Here is an 8,330-nt window from a genome sequence, read left to right on the forward strand (position 1 = left end):
TACTTATAAAGTATCATATGTTTTGAAATTGTACCAACATATATGACCAGGCATAACATTATTAGGGTCCCTCTAATAGAAGAAGCCCGTGCAAGTCAAAGTTCCTGAAGATAATATATATTAGCTTCACCATAAATCTCCTTTGAAGTCGGTTTCCTTAGTCATGTGTAACCTAATAAGCCATAGCCCTGCTTCAATATTATAGGTAAACACAAGCAGTTATTTTCCCTTTACGTGACTTAATTTCTCCTCATTTCTCCAGCACTATTCAAACCCCCTTCTCTCTTTGTTCTTCGAACTTTCTCTCTTTACTGGCTCTTTTCCTTTCAAACTAAAAAATTGATTCAAGAATTTCCCATTACAAAAACAGTGTTAAACCTTACCTTTCCACCATTGCCTTAATCTCATAATCAAAATCCAGTCTTATCTCTCTTCTATCCTTTACCACTAAGTTCTTACAAGAGAAGTTACAACCACTGTCCATCCTCTTTCACTTTTATTCTTCCCTCAATCTACTTCACTCTGGCCTCTTCCGCTGTAACCTATTAAAAATATCTGTGTGGTGATCACCCATGACCTACTTGTTAAATTCAAATGCCCTTTAACTTCCCAATCTGTAAGACAGAAACATGGCATTTTGATTGCATGTGACATTTGGAATTTTGAAACTCTGTAATTATACTAACCCTATCTGGCTAAATAGACACATCCTGTCTATAGGAAGGTTCATCTCCGAGCATGTGACCCACTGAAATTGCATATGTGAAGTTCCTGGATCCCAGCTCATCCCAGTCTGCCTTATTCTGCTGCCTGCTGAGATCTAAGTTCTTGTTGTGACATTTCCCTCCTTGAGAGGCTGTAAATAACATTTTCAGACCACATATGGGGCACTGTGAGAACTGATGCTCATTAAGTGTGTTAAGTGAAAATCATGAGTGGAGTACCAAACATTAGCTATAAATCAAAATTAACAAATGTGACTTGCATTCTCAGGAGGCAAAACACTTTGAAACTTAAATAATATGGCTGTCGGGAATCACACTGAAAGATGCATTTCTCCCCAAATATGTGCACAGATGAAATGCAAAGAAGTAAGCTGTCAAGATAGTCAAGAAGAAGGAAATATGTTGCTTGGCCCTTGAAACAAGTTAATTTAGCGTTATAAACCTTTGCAGTTTCCTTTTCAAATGGATCCATGTGGAAAATCCAGATGGCCGAACACTCAACTCATAAATGTGGAAACTAAGCTTCAAGGCCTGAATATAGTCAAAACATTTTACTTACTTATTGCTGAACATTTTAAATCACTTTTATTTAAGAGAGAAACATTTAAATTATTCCTTAAAATACCAATATTAGTTCATGATGACTTTCTCAATGGGAATCAGCTTGCAGGGTTGGTAGCATAGGCAGTAGTACTAGAGGAAGCTGGATCATTTAGAAATCAATTTAAAATTTACCAAACATCAACTCCTTGCCAAACACTCTGCTGCTAGATCTTGAGGGTAGAATAACTTAGTTCTTTTTGGGAATTTTCTAATTTGGTGTACTGCTTAAGCCATAAAGGTGGAAATCATCGTAGACTATTTCTTCTTCTTTATCCCCTTTCCTACCATCCCAAACATTAACAAGCAGTATTGGTTTTACCTTTTGAAAGTCTCTTCAACATCTTCATTCTTCTTACCCACTGGCACTGCCTACTTTAGGCTTTCATAATCGCTTAGCTAGACAATTACAATTGCTTCCTACTTCCAATCCATCCTTCTCCCTACCTTCCAAGAGCCCTTCAAACTAGAAAATCAGTTTGTGTTGGTCTCCTGATGAAAATTTCTTAATGGCCACCTATTGCTCATGTGATAATGTTTTAATTTCTTTGCATAACCCAAGGCCTCCACTGCTGGATTACCTCAGTTCTCACCTTTATCCTTCACACAGGCCAGTCTTTCTGAGTTACTGGCTATTCTGAATATGCCGTGTTCTAGCATGCCTTCATGCCTTTGTAGCTCTACTCTTTCTGCCTGGAAGAACTTCATCCATCTTGTCTGCTTGGTAATCTGCTAGTCATCCTCAAATTTCACCTGCAGTATTACTTTCTCTCTAAGTCTTCACTGACTACCAGGCAAACTTGGATAGTTCTTACTTTCTATTTCCTCTTATACCACATCCCCCCAACTCCCCACTGAATTGTACCTCCTTCAAGGATGGGACTGTGTCTGTATGTTTTCATAGCCTAAATACCTACTACAGTAGCTGGCACCTGATAGGCAGGCACTAAATACATACTAAAAGGCAAGAAACGCCAAGCAAGCACATTCTCTGCCTTACAGGGTATCTTAACCAGGTCTCCCCAGCAAGCAGAGCTAGAAACCAAAAAAATTACACACCCTTACTTTATCAGGAAGCACAATATCCCCCCAAATAAGGGGAAAACTTGTGAAATAGGGCAGGAAGGAGCCAATATGACTGGTACTTCATTGAGCAGGCTACCACAATTGATGGTACAGAAGAGCAATCCGTCTGGCTCCCACTCTACAATAGTGGCCTCCATTTTCAAGAGAAAAAGATAATCCTCACCTTTTTCTCAAGGAGGGTAGTGCAAGAAGTTTCTCTAAACAAGCTGTACTCTTTGCTGTTGCAATTTGTTCTGAGGATGCAGCTGATTTTCATCCTCCCTCCTATACCCTCCACACAATAGGTATTCGATCTTTGCCAGCATTTTGTGCTTTGACTGTTCTGGTAACTTGCCTAGTGGAATGACCAAAATCACATCCCTAAAGGGTCTCAGCCCTTATAGACTTGTTTTTCTTGGGTCATGGTTCCAGTAATTCTCTAGTGTTATTAGTGGGCAGGAAAACATCATGAGATGTTTCTCAGTAAATCCCAAGATCCAAATATACTCCTAATTTCCTACAGTAGTTAGTTCCAATTCCATATATATGTTTTTAATTTTTCTGGGTTCATTACCCCATGAGTACATTAAACACTTTCCTTGGGCTTCCCTGGTGGCACAGTGGTTGAGAATCTGCCTGCCAATGCAGGGGACACGGGTTCGAGCCCTGGTCTGGGAAGATCCCACATGCCGCGGAGCAGCTGGGCCCCGTGAGCCACAATTGCTGAGCCTGCGCGTCTGGAGCCTGTGCTCCGCAACAAGAGAGGCCGCGATAGTGAGAGGCCCGCGCACCGCGATGAAGAGTGGTCCCCGCTCGCCGCAACTGGAGAAAGCCCTCGCACAGAAACGAAGACCCAACACAGCCATAAATAAACACTTTCCTTGCCTATTGATCTTTTGGCATGAACAGCCCAAAGTAACCACATGGTAGTGGTAGAATCTAGTTCATTGGAATACTTACCCTACTCTGAAAAGAATTATTCCTCTTTTTGGAATGAGAAACTGTAACCTAGCAGAAGCCAAGTTTGTTAAGACAGCAAGCAAAGTTCTAGAAGTAGGTCTCTGAGATGATGGTGAAAGGCCAATGTTATCTCCCATGGTTCCCAGATCCATGTATGTTAACATTTGAAGACTCAGAACCAAATCTTGGCCTTTGGTTCAGCACAAGAGATTGCTTGATCTTACAAGAACGTCCCGTGAGGCTGTACAAATTCCTGAGTCTGAAAACAGTGTATCTAAATTAAAGGAAGAAATAAAAATTTCTCTATGGTTCACCTACTGGGGTGCATGTGTATAGGTATCAAGCAGATCCTCTGACATCTCATACCTCCATATAAACAGGAAAACTTGAGGTGAGAAGTGCCTGATATGGGCATAAGGCTAGGCACAACTGAATTTTTTCATTTGAAATCTGTCACAGACCAGCTGGCGTAAAGGAAGTAGCCAAAAACCTCAGAAGTGATACACAAGAGGTGTCTGATACACAGGGATTTACATTATAGATGGAAAGATAGAGTGCAAATAAATTCTCTCTTTCTCTCTCTCTCTCTCTCTCACACACACACACACAGAGGCAGTCCTTGCTTGGCACCATTCCAATATATGTGAATTTTAGTTACCATGATACATAGTTTACTCAAATAACACTAGTCCCTCAACAACACAGTTTAAATTTAATTTCCACAGTATATTAACTATGAGTAATTGCAAAAAGTACAAACTCCACTGCCAGCTCTTCCATTCACAAATCATAATGTAGATAACAGATGTGAAGATGTGATCATGGTCAGTGACTAATACATCAATTCTTTTACGTTCTGTCAATGACTCCTCACTGTGCACCCTTAGGCACAGACAAAAAAGTGTGCAGTTGTGTTGTTTTTTGTCTCCTAGTTATAAATCCACGTGTTATTTTATAAGTATGAGTAATTAAAAGAGGAAAGTGGCTAACAAAGATAAAATCTCAACAAAGAAAAAGTGATGACATTGGAAGTGACAACTGAATTGAAGTTAAACAGAACTACAGAAGAAATAGCTGGCTGAGGGAATGTTGACACGGCTGCCATTTGAGCGACCCTAGCTATGCAGCCAGAAGAACTCAATAAAGGCCAACTTGCCGACATAAATGAAAAAAGAGATTGTAACAAAAGGATGAAGATGTACCAGAGGAAGTGACCCTGGCAAAGAAACTTCCTGTTAAAGAGAAACTTCGAGATACTTCATGACCTTGAATGTTCAAAGAACAAAATGTTGGAAGCTGATCCCAACTTAGAAAGGATATGACAACTTGCCAAGGCATAGAAAACATGCTTGCTCTGTACTGAAAGTTACAGCATGAGAAGGAGGAGGAAAGCACTGTTACCTTCTTTACAAAGAAATAAAATATTTTCAAGTTCAATTTCTAATGTTTTTAATCATAGTGTGTTAAATACATATTTGTTTTATTTTTTTACTTCTCTATACATTTATAACTGACACTGAGGCATTTTAATGTTTTGACAGAAAAAATTTCAAAGTTCATGAAACAATTATAATTTTTCCCACAGATTAGTAAGATAACCTTGTTTTGTTTTAGCTTGCACCGTCATCTTATGGTCCTGCACTATTGTTCAAAATGAGGACTGTTTCTCTCTCTGTGTATATACGTAAACACATATGTATATATATAGATGTAAAACAAAGAATGTTGCCCATCATCTTCTCCTACAAGGACTGAGTCAGCTGCTGCAGTCACTAACCTACAATATACCCTGAAAGGAATTCAGGGTGAAGATCAGGAATGAGGCACTCTGTGCTCTGGGAAAACAGGCAGAACAAGTCCTCAGCTAGTTAGAAATATTCCAGGAGAAAATTTTTATGAACCCAGATTCTAGCATCTTCCCGTATTTAGAAAAGCACTAAAATGACTGACTGAGGTATTTGTTCCTCATGACTAGCAGTAACCTTCTACTGGGATGTGTGCTTGAGTCCATGTACCCCTTTGCCAAAATCACACATGCACTGACCTCTCCCCCTAGGTCTTCAGAGCAGTTCCTCAGAGTTTTCTGTGAGGCTGTCTCCAGGATATAGTCCTCAGTAAGACAGTGAATAAACTCAGCTCACAGCTCTTATGTTGTGCATTTTTTTCCCAGTTGACATACATATATCTATACATACCTACTGTGAGAAAAGACGGTACTGGATCCCAGTCTTAAAGGAAGGGTAATTGCTCACCAGTGATAAAAGAGATGAAGAGGATTGTAATGGTCATCACAGACAGATGAACTGCATGTACAATGACCTGATGTAGGAAGAGGTATGGCAAGAATTAAGGCGGTTTGGTACAGATGATGCTCAAGTGTGCACTAGGTAAAGAGCAGCAGGAGACAGAGCTGAAAAGGTCGTCTGGTGCCAAGTCTAACAGGGATTTCTCTGACTGACTGAGGATTTTGATCTTTATCCTTTAGGTTATGGGAAACTGAAGGGTTTTCTGCAGATGAGTGACACGATCAGACTTTTATTTTAAGACAATCACTCTGAGGAGTTTGGATGGGGTGGGAGCCTACAGCTAGGAGGCAGGAACATCAGATACTGACTAGATGGCTGAGGCAGCATTACACGTAAAAAATGAGGAGAGACTGAACTAAGATCCATGTGAGTATGCAACCCCCTCACTTTGCCCTTGATCATCACTAAAAGATGGTTCCTTAAAATCCGCTTTCCCTAGTATGTCTCAGTACGTCTGCATTTCAGCAGACTGAATAACACCTCCTCATGGACTAAGCTATAGTGACACTGCAGTCAACCAAATATGCCAGGGATACCTACACAGCGGCAGCTGGAGTGCCATCCCTGCGGGCTAGGCTGAATACCAGCCACTTTCTCACTTACATAATCAGTGATTCTTTCCCTTCTCCTGCGTGGGCACTTTTTGTTAAACATAGCTTTGTTTTCCCTAGACTGATTAGTAAAAACTTGTTCAGGTAAGATGCTTCATTAACAAATAGTGTTCTTTTGCCCCTTTCAAACTGTCTCCTACATTTTAATTTACTGGGCAAGCCTAATGAACTCAACAGGAGACCTAGGAGTTTCCCCTGGGGATAGAGAAAATTAGAAAATTGCCAAGCAAACATAGGAGAGTGAAGACAAAGCAATGCCAAATTCAAATTTTAATGAAACCACCTGTTACACAGGTAGTAAAGGATAAGAATGTCACCTAAGTTTGCTTCTTCATATATTACCATTTTAAAGGACTAACCATGCTCCAGGAACAAACTTGCTGTATCCTTTTACATACAAAATGATTGAAAAAAATGAAACAAATGAAAATATTTTCTTCTTTACATTATAGATTCCAGCCTCCCAGCCATCATCATCATAATCAGAAGTTTTCTTCATCAGAATTTTGGTTTTTGAATCCAGAAGCCAATGCCCTCTCCTAACAGTATTCTTTGAATTATATGGTTTAGCCTTGTGGATCTGAGTTTTATTCCATAAAAAAGGGAAAGAAACCTATTGTAAGTATGCATTGTTATTTTATAATCCTGGGTTATATCATTTTCTCCAAAAGTATGCTCACCACCCTTCAACCAATGTGTTTGTTTCATTCATATTGACTCTGTATTATTAGTTCTGCCCTTGGATGAGACACTATTCTTTTCCAGAGAAAAAGGAAAATCCTTTTTCTAATTTTTTTTCGTTGTTAAGACATTTTCTATTGTAGTAGATGGCGGTTTGTGATCTCACCACACACTTGGCAGATTTCCTTATTCCTCATAATAATTGCATCAACATCAGCAATGAATATCAATTATAATAATGTCCCTCTTCAGACTCTTTCCTCGGCTGATGCATCTGGCCTCCTTGAATGGCATTCATTAGAGCTCAGGCACCAAGATAATAATATGCCAAAACCAGTGATGCCAGCTTTTCACTCTTTGACCAATTACCTCCTGGACCTGGTTCAAACTGAAACCAAAACCCCCTGAATAAGTTTACTCATCTTCATAAGTTATGAAGATATATGAGAAGCTACAAATAATATTTCAGAGCTCTTTTTTGATGATGGAAAAGAGATACTCATTGTATCTATATAATAGCAGCGGTTTAATATATTATTTGTCAGGCACTGCAGTGCAGAGAATGATAGTTTTCCACGGACATTCAAGGTGATAATGCACAGAATATTGGAAGTTCAGGGCACTTATTTATAGCCACAACTATAAGACCACTTCATGGTCATTAAAGTCCTATACTACAGAGAAAATGGATTAAGAGTTTTCTGAATTTCTATATCAACTGAAATTAGCATATTATTTTAATGATTAATGGTTATATATCTCAGGTGCCTATCGCAATATAATTATGTCAAGAATGACATGAAAAATAAAGGGGAGTAGTATGACATTCATGTAGGAAAGGCAACTACTAATTTTTCAGACTCCAGAAACACAGTACAACATGGTAACTGGGAAACAACCACAGTAAAGGAATAGAATTGTCAGAAACATTCCAACACCAAACTGAAGATAAGTCAACGTGTCACAGAGATGATACACTTTTGTGGAAAGAAAGTAGCTGTAGCTCCTCATCAAATCATAGGCTACACACTTTGAAAGGAGTAATTTCCTGTACTGACATATATACAAACATACCATGTGGTTGCCATTTTACAAGTATATTTGCATGTATGTTGGTGACCATATTTATATATAGATACAAGCGTAGTTATACATATAAACTCCTCATATAAGGCTTAGCACAGCTTTTTTTTTTTTTTTTAATTTTTTTAAAATTTGTATTTATTTATTTATTTATGGTTTGTGTTGGGTCTTCGTTTCTGTGCGAGGGCTTTCTCTAGTTGCGGCAAGCGGGGGCCACTCTTCATCGCGGTGCGTGGGCCTCTCACTATCGTGGCCTCTCTTGTTGCAGAGCACAGGCTCCAGACGCACAGGCTCAGTAA

General features: G+C 39.2%; 1 long non-coding RNA gene across 1 annotated transcript in view; it reads right to left on the reverse strand.

The window, feature by feature from the left end:
* LOC309619683 overlaps positions 1-8,330 on the reverse strand; it is a 246,636-nt gene that overhangs the window by 210,738 nt on the left and 27,568 nt on the right. The window contains exon 2 of the long non-coding RNA XR_014239156.1: positions 2,985-8,122. This is a non-coding gene — a long non-coding RNA (uncharacterized lncRNA). The remainder of the gene's footprint in view (positions 1-2,984; positions 8,123-8,330) is intronic.

The sequence above is a fragment of the Balaenoptera borealis genome, assembly GCF_965194805.1.
Source record: "Balaenoptera borealis genome assembly, chromosome: 21".
Classification (NCBI taxonomy): domain Eukaryota; kingdom Metazoa; phylum Chordata; class Mammalia; order Artiodactyla; family Balaenopteridae; genus Balaenoptera; species Balaenoptera borealis.